The sequence below is a fragment of the Acinonyx jubatus genome, chromosome C2 (genome assembly GCF_027475565.1).
Source record: "Acinonyx jubatus isolate Ajub_Pintada_27869175 chromosome C2, VMU_Ajub_asm_v1.0, whole genome shotgun sequence".
Lineage (NCBI taxonomy): Eukaryota > Metazoa > Chordata > Mammalia > Carnivora > Felidae > Acinonyx > Acinonyx jubatus.
In genome coordinates this window covers 114,320,215-114,337,927 of record NC_069384.1, presented here as the reverse complement: position 1 = coordinate 114,337,927, position 17,713 = coordinate 114,320,215, and the positions used below count along the sequence as shown (strand labels likewise).

The 17,713-nt window shown below is 38.3% G+C and overlaps 1 pseudogene; it reads right to left on the bottom strand.

The window, feature by feature from the left end:
- LOC106975174 (eukaryotic translation initiation factor 3 subunit E-like) overlaps nt 1–1,487 on the bottom strand; it is a 98,058-nt pseudogene extending 96,571 nt beyond the window's left edge.
- Between the last annotated feature and the right edge of the window lie 16,226 nt (nt 1,488–17,713).

Below are 17,713 nucleotides of genomic sequence, written 5' to 3'. Positions count from 1 at the left end.
CCCATTTCTCCCCAGGGTTGGCTTTACTAGAAAAACTCCTAAAATGAAAGTGATTTTGTTGTCAGTTAACTGTGCTGGATGTGAAGGGTAGACAATGGAGAATATGGTGTTACTGATGAAAATAAAGTACATTTGAACAGTATTTAGTCTCTACAAAGCACTTTTAAATACATCTGCTCCTCTGAACTTCTTGATAAGTGGGATAGGTTCAGCATATGTCTGAACCCACATTTTACAGAAGGAAAATCAAGATCAAGAAAAGATGAATAACTTGAAAATATGTTGGTGGAACACTGAGAGAGATCATCTCTCAATGCTTCCATGTTTCCAGGCTGAGTAACCTGAACACTGTCCAGTGGTGACAATGAAGCTGGTGGGTGGTGAACAGAAGCTGAGATACTGAGATGACGCTGAAGCCCTGGGGACCAGAAACCAGAAAAAAATGAACTTTTTGAGGAAGCAGCTATGTTAAAAACTTGGAGATAGGGTTTCCTTCATTTTCCTTTTCTTATTTTCCTTAAAAATTAATAATTATTTCTCCCAAATAGATAGCATGTCATATTAGCGTTATTTATTAAATAACACATTACTTCCTCATTGAGCCAGATGGAAACCTGCTAACCTCAAAATAATTATGATACTAACATCTACTGAACACTGTATTCCAGGGCATTCTAAATCCCTTATGTGCATTAAAGTAGACGTTTAACACTCAAATGAAGAAAGCGTTCTTGTTTTGTAAACGAGGAAGCTAAGCTTTGTCCAAGGTCATAGAATTGGGACAGGACTCAAAGACCCAAGTGGTCCAATTCTGGAGCCCGTTGTTAACCACAACATGATAAAAATCAGAACAACAGAAAATAACAATACATTTAATAAGAAAATTCTAATTTTATATCAATAAAGCTAGAAAATCTTATTCATGGACCTAAAGAATATCTAAGTGGTTAGAAAAACACACCATTCTCTTAGAGAGGTTTTCTCAGTGAAGGCTTCCTTTATCCTCAAGGCCAGTGGAAAGCTGTGACAGCCTTTTGCCCTGAGCAGTAATATGACTGTGAGCTACAGTATTGGTCACAATTGGTTCCTGTCTTTTTTTATTAAGGACACAGGTAAAATTTACTCACTAGTTGAAAGATGGAAGTATCTTTTGAATCCATGCCTTCCCACTCCTCCTCACTGGCACAATATGAGTCCGCCTTTTAGCACTTGGCCTCTCAGTTACTGGGTTGTTATCTCTTGGCCGATCTCTTCATGTCTTGGCTTCTTTCAAATTCATCCCAGGCTGCACCCAGGCTCTTGAAAGTCACTTGCATTGCGTTCACTGTCAGGGCCTCCCTACCTTCTCTCACATTAAATCCACCCTTCCCTGTGTGACTTACCAGCCTCCCTCCATTCTCTGTTACTGTATTAGCCAACCTACTATATTTCTGCCTGTATTCTATGCAGCGTGCCATCTTCATTCCCAACTTGACGATTTTACTCATAATCCCTGCCATCTTTTGTGTGTGTGTGCAAATCTATCCATTCCTCATTGCTTAATTCATGTCTTCCCTTCATAGTGAAGCCTACTCTGGTGACCAAGATCCCACTAGTTTCGCCCTCCTTTCGGCTCCTATATAATATATTTTTGTAGTATGAAATTAAATAGGTGCTTCATTATCATTATATATCATGTTTAATATTATTTCAGGTAGAAGTCCTGTCTTCCTAACTCAATAGTAGCCCCTTTGAGGGCAAAGATAGATGATAATAGATAAATAGATAGATAGATAGATAGAAAGATAATTTTTTTTTTACTCTCTCCCAATGCCTAGTCTAATTGTAAGTCCTGTCTACTGCCAAAACTTTCTTTATCATATAGGTTTTACTTTTCATTGTGCCACTCCTTCCTACTTCTGAGTCTACCTGTTCCCAAAGGTTCTCTTGCCCAAAGCTATGACCCCTTCCCAGGGCAACCCACACCCAAATAACGGAAGTGAGGTTATAAAGGCCTGGCCTCCTAGCCCCAAATCGGGACAGCTCTAAAAGACTGTTCCACCTGCAGGTCTCCTAACCAGGTAGGCTGAGCCTTCCACACTGAGACTGTTACTTCTCAGCCTCTGGTCATTTCTCCCTCTGCCCCTTCTTGCTTCCTTGCCATCTCTTTTCCAGGTGGTGATTCCAAACCCATCCTTTGGAAAGCCTTTGGTACATGAGTCTCCTTCTCAGATTCTGCTTCCTAGGGAACCCGACATGCATCCGCAACCCTTCTCTTCCTGCCCCTCTTAAGAACTTCCATTTCCACTGTTCGCATATCTACCCCCTGAGAAGCCCCCGACAAGGGCTGAGTGAAGCTCCATCTCTCCCATAATGATGTTTCTGCTGCTTCAGTTTACACAGTTTTCTCCCACCCTGCAGCCTTGGTGTCTCTACTGTGATGATGCTAAAGAGGATGATAAGGAAAAAGAGGAGATAATTGAAAGTATCAGCACTACACAACTTAGCGGCTCTTTGGTTCATAATTACTAACATTGGCAACTTTAGCTTTAAAAAACACTTGTAAGTTGATGAATATGTTATAGAGTAAGCACAGGAAAACAGAAGAGCAGGGAATATGATATTTCTTTTTTCTTTTCTTTTCTTTTTTTTTTCTTTTTTTTTTTTTTTTTTTTGCTGTGGTAAATAATACGCTCTCCACATGGTAGGATAGGCACTTGTTGATTAATAGTTAAAACTTAAAAACCTTTGGTTGTTAAGTTTCAGATCTGAAACATTCTACATATAGCAGGCTTCTGTACAGGAGGAGCAGTGGTCCCTGAAATGTTCATAAAGAGGTGAGATTCTCCATGTTTGATGAACTACTCGATCCCATTGCCGTCCTTCTTTCTCCTTAATCCATCTGTCTCCCTTCCCCAACCTTTGTCCTCCCGGCTCTTCCAAATGTTGTATAAACTCAATTCTCTCTACTAAGCCATTCTTTCAAGGAATTGTAGAGTGGCTTCTGTTTGTTTGTTTGTTGGGTTTCTGGACTGTACCCTGGCCAAAAATACAGCAGGTAAACAACCAGTGCCCACTGTAATTACCTTAGTGGTTGTCTTTTCCATACAGAAATTTGCCATCCCTTGTCTATTTCCTTTACGTCTGTTACTATTTCAACTTTGGCAAACAATTCCAATCAAGAACCAATAAAAAAGAAGAAGAAGAATCAGGAACCCAGAGTTCAGAACACATTTTTCAGAAAACATTACTTGAAAAAATGTGTTTATGAATGCTACAAAACAGAAAACTCAAGGCAAAAAAATGTAAATGTTGAGATCCACTTCTTCTTGTAGATACAGAACAAAGAATAACCCACATTATGACTGCTCATAAAAAAAATGCTGTGCAGCAACACGGGTTTCCAACAAATTTGATAACCTGTTTCTGTCTCCCCCTTTCTCCATTAAATTGAACTCTCTGAATTATTCATGAGGGCTATTTTAATGGGATAATTTTTTCTTGCAAACGCTGACACTAATACTAAGGAATACCTCTAGGTATTCATCTTGGATAAATAAGGCTCCTGGTAACTAGTTTTCTTGATGCTTCACCTTATTCAAATGAACATATATGGAAGTAACTAATGTAGACCATTTTTTAAACACTTAATGTTTTCAATATGTTCCTCTCCATATATGTATAGTCAAACATATGTTTACTCAAGAATTAGCCAGGATGTTGAATTAAATGAAAGTAGAGCTGAAAGTTAAGCAATTCTCAGGTGAACTGGGGCAGGGCATTAGGAAGAAATTTAAAGTCCACATTTTCCAGCTGTGAAGACAGCTCTGAATGACTCTGGGAATCGCCCATCCCTCCATAGTGCTTTGACCACATTCAGAACCAATCATTCACTTCAATGTGTACATTAGGAGTTCTTAACTCAGGATAGGAGGATTTTAGGGGGTTGGTGAACTCCCTGAAACTGTATACCAAATATTCTGTGTGTGATTTTTTTTTCCCCTGAAAAGGAAGCTCAATGCGCTCATCAAATTCTCAGAGGGGCTCTTGTCTACTCCACTGCCAAACCCCTCTAATGTTAAGAATTTTCATTTTACAAAGAAGTAAGACTTCAAAAGTCAGGATTCTTTAGATTTCTGTGTGATGTCAGGGTGCGTGGGGAGAGTGGATGGCTATTTATCTTTTGATAAATTGAGTATTATGAAGAGTCACATGCAAGATTTCCAGGACTTGGGGAAAATTATACTTTGTGGGTGAGCTACATTTCGTTGCTTAATACAGGTTTAATTTTTACCAATATCTGACCATTGTTTTCCAGGCGTCCCTGTAGGTCGGCTCATGTCTGTCCATAAATATTAACCCAAATCATTTTGGGGTTTTTTTTCTACTGGCACCCATTAATTAAAAAAAATAAGTTAAATATCCGGATGATCCTCTCTAACCTATTCTATCCGATAGCAGGTACTAAAACACCGAGTAGTCAGATAGCTTACACTCTAATAATACATAAAAAGAATGCTGTCATTTAATAATGTTGTAGATACCAAAGCTTCTAGGGTAATAAAGTTATTTTTATTTCAGTCGCAGTGTTAATTAAGAGCTTAAAGAAATAAAATTGTAAAGGAAATACTCATTCTCCGCCCCCCCCCTCCCCCCCATGCAGCTTTCTAACATTTCTAACAGTTCTGTGCTAAATGTAACAAGATTTTTAAGACACAGAGGTGACTGTCACTGCTGGAATGTGTCCTGGAGGCTTTTTCTGTCAGAGGAGATGACAGTGACTCTTCCCATGCAGATTAAGCTGGTGTTTACAGATTTGCCCTGGGTGTGCATTTTTATCCTGCTGTGATCAAGTAACACAATCTGACGAGTGCCAGACAGATCTCTCGATAAGAAAGGTTTGAATGTGCCCCCACTTTGCACAGGGCACAGCCCTGATCGGACGCCCTTGGCAAGGATCCTTTTCCTGTTCTCCTTTGCAATGAACAGTTATGTACAATTTACCTTGTCCCCTTTCCCTTTGGGTGAAGCATTGGGAATGAATGTGCAAAAGATTCAACAGCAAATTGTGTGCTGAAACTCAGATTGTTAAGTGTTGACTTTAAGAAAAAAAAAATCAGTATTAACATTCAATTTTTGGAGATGTCAAAGGAGGCCTGTGTGACCATGCGAGACATCTAAAAATACTTGAGTCATTTACGGTAATTTAAAAAATTTTGTTAATTTTCACACTGCAGAGTTTTCACAGACAAAATCACTGAAATAAGAAATCTTATTCTGGGCAAAAGCTAACCGGGCTCCAGATGCTGTGAGTGTAAAACCAGGAGCTGCCTGCAAGGGCACATCACTGAACCTTTCCCCCATCCCTCAGCCCTCCCACCTCCTGCCATTTCATTTTAAAGCCAGCATTTTTAATATCCATGGAAGAAAACTAGCTGTTGTCATCAGATAGTGAAACTCAGCTCTCTACATTTTGATTTCTTACTTCATTTCAGTAAGAAGTCCATAAAGAAATTTGTTAGGTTTTGAAAGGGATCGCATTTTTGTTTGTTTTTTCTTTTTTTTCATAAGGATTGTTTAGTTCGCTGAATTAAAAACTAAACAGAAGAGCATTGCTAAAGAAGAAAATGTATTAGAGTGAAGACTCAAGTTCACAGTTCTGCCACTGTTAAGCTTTGAGATCTTGGAAAAGTCACTTCCTGTCTATGAGTCTGATTTGCCTTATCTGTGAAACAGGAACAAGACCTTTCTGTCCTGGGTGTCCAACCCGCCCTAGGCAACCTGTAGAATAACGAACAAAGAGCAACAGTAAAAAAGAGTTATGTAGCATTCTAGACCATCTAGCACATGTCTCTCTTTCCTACAATGCAATCAATCAATATTTGCTGATTTAATTATTAACTTTCAAAAGTATGTAAATCTAGTATTGTTAGATCCTTATCTAGACCTTGGAATAGAGGTAAGATTTCTCATTACAACCAAATACTGGTAGCTAAAACTTTTTATTCTCAACAAATAGTGCTGGAAAAGCAGAATATTTTTTATCACCTCCTCTTTCAAATGAAGCTTTTGGTTTGCATTTTGAAAAGAATTATTTTTAGAATAACGAATGTCATATACATGGGAGATACAAGAGAAGTACACAGAATCTTTAGAGAGTGTTTCATAATATTTTCTTTTAGTCATTACTAAATACAACTAAAAAAGTGGTGCCCGTGTGCCTCAATGGGTTAAGCGTCCTACTTTGGCTCAGGTTACAATCCCAGGGTTCATGGGTTGGAGCCCAGCATCAGGCTCTGTGCTGATAACTCAGAGCCTGAAGCCTGCTTTGAATTCTGTGTCTCCCTCTGTCTCTGCCCCTCCTCCCCCCCCCAGAAATAAATAAACATTAAAAAATAAATAAATAAAGATAACTAAAACAGCCATTAATGATATTTTTCAACTTCCAATAAATTTGATAAATTTCTATGACTCCCAACTATTTTTTTTTAATTTTTTTTTAACGTTTATTTTTATTTTTGAGACAGAGAGAGACAGAGCATGAACGGGGGAGGGTCAGAGAGAGAGGGAGACACAGAATCCGAAACAGGCTCCAGGCTCTGAGCTGTCAGCACAGAGCCCGACGCCGGGCTCGAACTCATGGACTGCGAGATCATGACCCGAGCTGAAGTCGGACGTTTAACCAACTGAGCCACCCAGGCGCCCCTATGACTCCCAACTATTAAAAAAATTCTAAGAAACTATGATGCCTGAGAATACCTTGAGTACAATGTCATCTCTGAAGGTCTGGTAGTTTAGACATTTATCCAGTTTTTGTTTGAGACCCATCAACTTCTAAAAAGGAGTCTAGTCCACAGCACAAATACAACAAATTAAGCTGAAGGAAAGGGAATTGATGATTATTGCACCCTATCAGTGTGGCCATAGCTGTCTCCACCCTTCTCTTTCTTTACATGGTCTCCATTTTAGGTGAACCGGTTTCAGGTCACACAGCTGGTGAAGGAGGCAGGAGTCAGCTTGATTCCAAAGCCTGTAAACTTTCTTCATTATTTCCATCCCTAAAAGACAGGCCAAAAGATTGCAATATTTCTCTTCATATGTGTTACTTTTTAAAGTAACATTTATTTTCATAATTTTGTCCAAAATATGTGTGTGTGTATAAGAATTAAGTTATTTCTTTTATTGACTTGAATTTTTTTTTCCAAAATAAGTGATGGACTGGTGAATTTATTCTTTAACTTCCTCCTACCTTTTTTTTTCTTTTCTGAAAATTTAGGCACTGTCTTGCATTGGGTTCCTCCAGATGCTATCCTTATTGCAAGGATTTGAGCAAGCAGTTTACTTGGAAAGAGATTCCAGAAAACAACGGTGAGGTTGTAGGGATGTAGGATGGGTAAAGGAAGGGGGTCATACAGGGTGTATTAATGAACACATTGTGAGTCCCTGGCAAACTCTGTGGGACAGAATAGAACACACCTGTGAGTTAGTTTTTCCAACAGAATGAGAAGAAAGCTAGGCTATTTTGTCTAGCAACTTTTAAACCTTCTCACTGACTGCTGCTCCCGGAAGCTATTAACCCCCAGGGATTCTGCCGGCTTCTGACACAGGCGCGCATGCTCCTGCCACCAGAGAGTCCCAGGGGAGAGTTGCAGGTGAAGAAGCCGCAGGTAGGTGCAGGAAAGGTGAACGTCCAGGGGATCTGGGCAGAGCACCTACAAGTGACTGCTACCGATTCTATTCTGTGGTGAGAGGATTCCATTATCTATTCTATGATGTTTCAACAGATTTAGTTTAACAATTAAAATGAACAACAAATACACCGCAGTCAGAGAACATCTGACCCTTTTCTGTAGAGAAAAATAAATGCCAGTAGGCAGACAGAGAATAATGGGTCTAGCCTGACCTAGATTGGGAGGAATTTAGAAGTCTGTCCCCTGGGAAAGACGGTTTTACAGTGCTCAGAGTAGCTAGGATGAGCTGAGAAAGCTTTTCAGCCCTTCACTTTAAAGAACATTATAAAATGGACAGTAGCCTTTAAAAAGTACCTGTGAGGCCAGAGTTAGCAAGACTGCAAAAAGAGCCATGATATGCTGTCATTAGCTAACTAGAGCTTATAACAGTTACTCAGTGAGAATAGAATTCAACTTGTACTTAGATTTTTATTTTGCATTAAGCTCTTGCTCTGTCTAGGGTTTTGAGCTATAAAGAAAGCAAAACATAAGTTTATAGGTATTCAGTTATAGAGAATTATTGTATTGAGGGAACGGTGAAAAAGTCCCTTGATCTTAAAATTACTTTCTCAAAAATATGAATTATACTACAGCTTCTTGGAGAAAACTATTAGAGATTTTTGAATAATGACTCTTTCCTCTGAGGGGAATTGTGCCTTCTCTTCAAGAAAAAACGCAGTATCGGGTGTTTGAAGTAAACATATGTTTTACACTGCCAATCCTATTTAGTTAAGATGTAAGCCTTAGAGATTTGAAACTTCAAGAAACAAACTATACGCTAATGAGAAAAAAGTTGAGTGTCAGATCCTCAAACAGCAAGGTAATGCAATTTTCTCTGAGTTTGAATTTTTTGATTACTTTTTCAGAATACAATAGCATACCAAAAAAAATACTTGGCATATCAATTTATTGCTCATTGAAGAGGTTTTAGGTTCTTTTAGGCATCTTTGATAAAGAAAGTCTTAGTGAAAGTTTTGGAATTAAAAAGAAATGAGGGCACCTGGTGGTTCAGTCAGTTAAGGGTCAGGTTGTGAGATCTCATGGGATCTCATGGTTGTGAGATCAAGTCCTGTGTTGAGCTCTGTGCTGGCAGTGTGCTTGGGATTCTCTCTCCCTCTCTCCTTGCCTCTCCCTGACTTGCACTCTTCTCTGTCTCAGATTAAATAAACAGGAAAGAAAGAAAGAAAGAAAAGAAGGAAAGAAGAAAGAAAGAAAGAAAGAAAGAAAGAGAAAGAAAGAAAGAGAAAGAAAGAAAGAAAGAAAGAAAGAAAGAAAGAAAGAAAGAAAGAAAGGGAAATGAGACCAAGAGGGAAATTTAGTTGGCTTGAATTTTTGGAGGTGTGTTCTGATTATTTTTATAAAATACTTAGAAAATAAGTGAGTGGTTTTACAGAAGATATACATGCATAGAGGTGTGTGTGTGTGTGTGTGTGTGTGTGTGTGTGTGTGTTCTAATTATAACAGGAATCGTTTCACATTGAAAAAAAATGTATAAAATGCAGAAAATAAGTTGCAAACAGTATGTGATCTCACCCCTGCCTACCTCTTCCCTGTGATTTTGTGCTTCTCTTCTTCTCATCCACAATGCTCCAGCCATACTTGTCTCCATTCAGTTCTAGAAGCATCTTTATGCATGCCATTCTTCTGGCTAGGAGGCCCCTCTGACCGTGTCTCCCATGGCTGACATTAGGGTTCAGATTAAATGTCCTGGTTTCTAGAAGGCCATTCATAAATACTTTGTGCAAAGTGGTTCAACTGTCTACCCCGTATTTGCTTCCTTTATGGCACTTAACACCATTTGTGATTAAATATTATCACATGCATTTGTTTATTTCTAGAGTGGGAGCGCCACAAAGGCAAAAATACTGTTTCATTGACAAACCTCTCTGAGATCCACCGCCTGAATTAGTCTTTCATTCTTTTTCCTTGGAACGAATGAAGAAAATGTCCGTGCAGAGGGCTTTTCACCCGTCCTCCTACTCTGGTCATGCAGAGTCCCTTTAGGACTTAACAGTCTTCTATGCCTTTGGTCCCCTTCTTGTTCCCAATGGAAGGAAGTGTCACGTGTCACAAGTGGTGGTCAATCTGTTGGAATACTGTAAGTATACGTAATGAAACGATGTAAAATTATCTTAAACAACAAGGATACTACCTGACATTATAAGGAAGTTCCAGTGTGGATGAATGGAGCAGCTTCACGTCATGACACACATGACTTTTTGCACTCTGGCCCAGCCCCACCTCCCACCACTCAGTCATCTAGAGCCTAAGCTGCCACTGACGTATTTTATTCCTTTACGCACTCCATTCCCCCCCTCGAGAGCAATAATAATTTAGCTCATATTTGTTGAACATTCACCTTGCCAGGCACTATACCAATTGCTTTCCCTTCATTATTACATTTAATTCTCACACAATCTGATGAAGTAGACGTGATTGATCTGGTTTTACTGAGGAGTCAAAGAGCATAGCCAAAGTCACACAGCTGGAATGTGGAGAAGCCAGGAGGTAAACTCAGTTCATGTGACCCTAACACCCTTGCTTCATCAACTCATCATCTGACTCACTTCTATGGAAATCACCTCAAACATTTCACCAACAACTCCCTGTATGTAGAAAGAGCTTTCTCTCTATGTATCCTTCCAAATTCTAATCTTCCAAAAATGCACTTTGTACTAAAATCTGTTAGCCCTTAGCTCACTAGATAATTTTGCATTGATCGTCCCAGAGATAGTCTATGTAAGGCAGGAATCACAATTTTTTTTTCATTTTTCATCCTGAGAACCCCTTGAGGTTCCTGGTTTACAATACATGTTCGATAAAGGTCCATTCAATGAATGAGTGAATTATTGTTCTGATTTAAACGCTCATCCGAAACAAGTCAAAAGGATCCCATTAAGATGGATTGTTGAATGTGATGATGAACCTTGGGCAAAAAATTGCTGTGTCTGCACTGAACAACCAGCATCTGATCAAATAAACAATCACTATATTCCCTTTGAAAACAAACCTTCTTTCCTTAAAAAAAATCGCAGCACGTGGCATTGCTCCTCAGTAAAAGTTAAATAAAATAGTTAGTTCAGCTGGTTAGAAAATGTGCTTCAAGTTTAACACCACATATCATTGTTTATACAGATGATTACTTGGGACGAACTTCAATAGAATCATGCTTTGCTCGCAAAGAAGGCGGCTTTGGCAGCACGTAATGATCAGTTAGGGTGACTCATATTTTCCAGCTGAGATCAATGGACCTTAATCCATTAACACAGACTTAAATATCACCAGATAGCAAGGTATGACAGTAGAGGTAGGAGTAAGAAAGGTATGGAGTATTGAGATTGAAGAGATTTTGTTTTTCATGTTCTAATCCCTTTTCATACGCTATAGGAAAGCAGTATAATTTTAGATTTTCAATTAGTTTACCCTAGGTATTAAATGAAAACTATCTTTGTGAGTAATGTAAATTATTTTTGTTCACCTACTTCAAGCTGCTCTTTGCCGAATTTGATTTTTAAAAGTCCTTGGCAACATATTAGTAATAAGCCATTGGAAAATGTCAGCAAACAGTTTCATTTTGGGGGAGGATTATAATCATCCCAGTCAATCAGATGCCTGCTAGATATTTAAATTTTAAAGGGTAAGCCAGTGAATTCACCACAAAGCAATCCACAATCAACTATTTTAAACTAAAAATAAACAATTCAGATACCTGATTAAAAACAAAGTATTTGGTGGCAAAACATGATAGTGTCCTTTAGTTTAAGAATAAGATTCAGAATTTACTCTTTCTTAGTTTATCACAGTATTTGAAGTATGCATTTGCTAACAGAATTATTTTATCTACATATTTAAATTTGTTGTGTAGCTTTTCATGAATTATATGTGACATCGCATAGGTATAGACTGAGAAAGGAATCTAGGAGTTGTTTGTGAACTCATGACATGTAGTCTGTGGTTTCCTTTTCATTTTTCCTCCTTTTCTCTCTCTGTCCTTCTTGGGTATCTTTTTCTTATATTTTCTTGTCTACTTTGTGGATCTATGAATTTATTCTTTTTCCTTACTCTAAGAGTTATAAGCCTCTTGAGGGTGAAAACCATAGTTTATTTTTCTTGATATCCCAGGGCTTAGTCAGAGTGTGAATCATGTCCCAAATGAACATGTATTAAATGAATGAATGAATGAATGATAATGAATGAAAGACTGACCTCCATAAGGATAACTTCACAGTGAACCTGCCTGAAAAAGCTGGATGAGCCCATTCAGAGCATCGTTAGTCAAAGCAACAGAGTAAAGTAGATTGCCATATTATACTTTTAACTACTAGCAGTTTTTATATAGAATATTTTCTTCTAGACAGCACAATGATGATATGGAGACAATTATACAACTCTGCTGACAATGTTAAAGTGGACCCAAATAAATGCAGAGGTATACTTTTCCTGGATAGATTCAAATTTGTAGAAAATGTCAATTTTCCACAAGTTAATCTCTAAATCTAAAGCATTTCTCAAAGTTTATAACAAGGTGTCTGATTTTTAGAACTTGAAGGGCAAATTTTAGAGTTGAAATGGAAAATATAATTGGTAAGAATATTTTAAGAGAAAAAAAATAGAACATTGAGAACACTTTACCTCTTGGATAGCATAACACATCGTACAGATTCAGTAAACTGAATAATATAATCTTGCCACAAAGTAGGCAACAGGGGAAGCAGGAAGACCAGTTAGGGGATTATTGCAATAACCCATGTTAACAATCCCCTTAGACTCCATGTCTTTACTAATTTCCTTGGTCAGCTTTTGCTAAATGTGCTAAAAGAATCCACTGTGAGTGTAGATTATTCCATTTCCCTTTATTTGTCAGTTATTGCTTGATAGATTTTGAAGCTATTTGCCTACGTTTGTGATCATTATTTTTTCTTTGTATCAATATGCAGTTGCTATTTCTCTTAATTAATGCTCTTTCATTTAAATTCTATTCGATTGAGATTAATATTGCTGTACTACTTTGTGGTTAATAATTTACATGGCATATTTTTTCCCATCAGCTTGATAGTCAGCTGTTCTGTGCAGTTTTACTTTAGGAGTGTTCTTGACGACCACACCTTGGTTAATTTTATTTTCTTTGTTTTCTTTACAAATTGCTAATCTCTTTAATGGGATAGTTTCACCTATTTAATTTTAATGTGATGACTGACAGATTTAGAGTTATTTCTGCCCTTTTATTTTGTGTTATCTTGTTAGATACATAAATATTAAATATATGAATATATCATATACTATATAATATATATTCCTTTTTTTCTATACTGGTTGGGAAACTATAGATTTTTCTTTATATTCTTTTGGGGATTTTCTTTTAGGTTTTTTAAGATACATGTGTATCTCTCTTAAATAGTTTCTGTCCGTCCAACCACAATAAGAGTTTTAGCATGGCTTACATTCCCATTTAACAACCTCTTCTTCCATCACATTATTATTGTTCACAGTTGTAATTTTGCCTTCTTTTAATCAAACGAAAAATGGTGTAATGTTTGTCTCAATAGTTGATATTTAATTAGTTTTGGACAGATTTTACCAATGTCAGCACACACTATCATTTCATACGCTCAACACTTTCTTCTACATTCGTTTTTATTTTACCACAGTTCCATTCTTTAATAACCACTTGAGTGATAGCTTTATTTACTTTTAAATGTTTGCAAATATCTTTTTTTTCCTTACCCTCAAAGAAGAACTTGGCAGGGAATAAAATCCTATGTTGACAGATATATTTCCTCTCTGTGAGAAGATAGAATTCTACTCATTTCTGGCATGAATCAATGCCAAATAATTCTGGCAAAAAAAATTATTGCTGTTAGTTTAAATGTCACTTATTTGTAAGAAAAATGTATTTTTTCTCTGGAAGGTTTTTAGATGTTCTGTTTATAATTGATGATCTGGGGTATAGTTAGGTATCTAGGTGTGGATTTACTCTTTTTCTTTATTGTGCTTCTTTTTGGAGAATAATTTCAATTCTAAAAATTGTCAATAATTACCTCTCCAAATGCTGATTTTCTGCCACTTTCTCCAATCTGTTCTGGAATTCTTATTAGATCAATATTGGAGCATTTCAATTTAATCCACAATATTTCTTAAGTGCTTTTCACATCTTTATATCTTTAACTCAGTATGGTACTATATTCCAGTTTGCTAATGTCCCTTGTGACCATAATCAGTCTTAAGGGTATCCCATATATTACATTATTTTTCATTTTAATAATGATACCTTTTATTTTCAAGAATTTAAACTTCTTTTTTGTTTTATGATTCCTTTTGACTGTTTTGTGTCATACATTGTCATTTTTTTTTTCAACGTTTATTTATTTTTGGGACAGAGAGAGACGGAGCATGAACGGGGGAGGGGCAGAGAGAGAGGGAGACACAGAATCGGAAACAGGCTCCAGGCTCTGAGCCATCAGCCCAGAGCCTGACGCGGGGCTCGAACTCCCGGACCGCGAGATCGTGACCTGGCTGAAGTCCGACGCTTAACTGACTTCGCCACCCAGGCGCCCCGATTGTCATTTTTTTAAAAGAAACAATGTATAGTTGCATTTCTTTGGAAATCCACAACATATTTTATTTTATTTTATTTTATTTTGAGAAAGACAAACAGAGAGAGAGAAAGAGACAATGAGTGAGGAGGCGTAGAGAGAGAGGGAGATAGAGAATCCCAAGCTGGCTCTGCACTGTCAACGCAGGGCCCATGTGGGGGTTGAACCCACAAATTGTGAGATCGTGACCTGAGCCGAAATCATGAGTCAGATGCTTAACCGACTGAGCCACCCAGGCGCCCCCACAAGCATATTTATTTTGAAATTTTTGTCAGACTGTTCTCAAGGAATGAATGAATGGATTTTGAATTGTTCATTCTTTGGCATTTTTAGCGCTAGTTTTTCACGTTCTAAAATTTGCATTTGCTGGTTAATTTCAATTTGGACAGATCTTACGTTTGTTCCTCTATGTCAGCTCCCCTTTTTGCCTACGTCTCCCTGCCCTTGCAGGTTTTGCACTTGCCTCTACCCAACTCACTGGACGATCAGCCTGGGACAGTGGTTTTAAAGGCAGTTCAGAGAGCACAGCGACATTGACGGCTTGCCGATCTGGCCTCTGATTCAGCAATAGTTTGCCTTAGCTCCCGACTGGAGGCTGAGCCTGTTCCCTTTGCAGCCTGCAGCACTCCTGAAACCAAAACCCCATACAAAACATAGTAATTGGGAGGGGTTAAGGCAGCGCTTATATCTTTGTTGGCCCTGTAGGGGCCAATTCCTGACCACCTTTGTTGCTTCTGGACTCTTGAGCCCAGAAAGCCCACCTACAGTCTTGGACTCTAGATTATGTCCCATTTGTGTCCCAGTTTTAGTCTGAAAGAATGTTTACCTTTATTTGAAATAAACATTCTCCCCCCCCCCCCCCCCCATCAGTGCTCTGTTTTGGGAAAAGAAAACTTTTAACCTAAAAGCTGTCAGTCTTTCTTTAAAAGGTCCCGGTTAGCTAAATAGGCAGGGCTGGGAAAGTCTGAGATCATTAGGGGCCTTATTTTATTCATTTTTTACACGTAAGATATTACAGAAATCTAAGTAGTTTCCCACTATTTCAGAATAAGTTGAATGAAGAAGCAGGGGTAGGGCTCAGGTCTTTATATTCCCATTTCAAACCCTGTTTTGCTACAGAATCTTTTTGTTTGTTTTGTTTTGTTTTTGTTTTTAATGTTTTATTTATTTTTGAGAGAGAAAGAGAGAGAGTGCGAGTAGGGGAGGGGCAAAGAGAGAGGGAGACATACAGAATCTGAAGCAGGCTCCAGGCTCCAAGCTGTCAGCACAGAGCCTGACGCGGGGCTTGAACTCACAGACCATGAGATTATGACCTGAGCAGACGTTGAATGCTTAACCGAATGAGCCACCCAGGTGCCCCTGTTTTGTGTTTGTTTTGATCTCACTTTATTTCTAAAAAGAAAAAAAAAGAAAAGAAAGTAAATATTTATTTGAAAATAAATCTAATGTTTCTACTTTGAGAATATATTGAATTACTACATACTAAGACACCTTGTACTAGTGTCTGATGGCTTTAAATGGTTACAAAATCTATTTCTTCAGTGTCAAGGCCGGGCCTTGTAAAAAACTGACATTTATCACCTCAGTACTTCTTCCATTGGATTGCCATAGGAAACAACCCTAGTGATTTCCTGACCTTTGTCCATGGCACCCCTCAGAACAAGAATATGATGAGCGGTAGTCTTGCTCATCTAATCATTCTTTCAATGGATAATTTTAAAAAATTTTGATGTTTATTTATTTTTGAGGGGGGGGAGGAACAGAGAGTGGGAGACACAGAAACCAAAGCAGGTTCCAGGCTCTGAGCTGTCAGCACAGAGCCAGATGCAGGGCTTGAACTCACAAACCATAAGATCATGACTTGAGCCGAAATCTGACGATTAACCGACTGAGCCACCCAGCCCCCCTAAATGAATAATTAATGAATACCTATTACGTGGCTCTCTCCAGTTTGCCAGGGAGGACTCAGTGCCTGTCTGGTTTAGCATTTTTCTCAGACAGAAGTGTTCCAGTCTGTATGATAAATGGTACAGTTCTCCTAAGCAGGTGTCAGCACTGATCCAGGGCAGTGACTGCCTGAGTGACTCAAACAAGCAACACCACCTGCCTCTCTCTTTAGTGTCCAGCCACTTTCACTCTATCATGAAAGCTCACTCACTCTAAATGGAGAGGTCAAGAGTTTTTTAGATAAGAGATGGTTCCTGCTTTCTCTACTCAAAGAGTGTGATGGGCATTCAGAGACTAATAAATAGTATACAAAAGCAGAAACCATAACCCGCCAAGAAAATAAAGAAATCAAGGGTGCTGAGTGACGGGGCTGCTGACATCGGTGATGCCAGCTTTACACGACTGCCTCCAAGTCCTTTTCTTGGTCTCTTGTCTCTTTTACTAGGTCCATTAAAGGGGAAAAACCCTAAAACAAACATGCAGCGATCATTTGTCTGGTGGGTTTGTGGACTCTGGGAGAGATATAATTTCTGCATCAAAGTACAGAGAATCAGGCATTCTGTATTTCAGATGCAACAAATACACCCATAATTCAAGGGTTTCAGAGTAAGGTAAGTACCAGGGCTCTTATATGTCCAAAGTCCCCCAGAAAGGTAAAAAGCAAAGAAATGCCCAAATTTTGTGATCTCTAAAATGCAAAAATTGAATATTAGGTCTTGAATTCCATATATTTATATTTCTTTGAATAGTTTGCTAATATCAGGAGTCTAAATGTGAATCACCTCTGGGGCTTGGGCTTTCTATGCATACACACACACACACACACACACACACAAAGCCTCTGCTTTCAATGGCACATTTTAGGATAAAAGCAATAAAGTATTTTTTCCATTCTCTCCTTTTTTGGAGCAAATAATTGTTTTTAGCAATTATTTACTTAGTCATGAAGGCTGATTCATAGCACAAAAATACTCATACATGAATATCCATATATAAAGAAAGATGTGTTGCTTTATGGACAAAGTTGCCCATTGACCACAGGATTTTGGTATTCAAATTTCAACCAAAGAGGGAGAAAAAGGTGTATTACCTTGGCTAGGGAGCATAAAGATATCTTAGGAAAATAAGAAGCTAGGCAAAGCTAGTTGCAAAAGTGCAAAAGGTTCTCTGCAGGGAACAATGCTCCCTCAGATGGGTACAGACACGGGCAGAATGTGTTTTCTCTCACTGTGCACCCCAACCCATCATGAAAGGACAAAGTCAGGTTCATTGCCATGGGGAGTCATTTCCAAGTACAAGTGCATCCGTACCACTTAATTCCCCAGGACAATCTCATGAAGAGGTATTGCCTGAAAAATAGTTTACACGTGTGCCTACTGATTTTGTAATCTTAACCAGATTAACAGACTTTGAAAATGATTCAGAATTGCCTCTGGTGATAGTCATACTCATTTTATCAGTTTA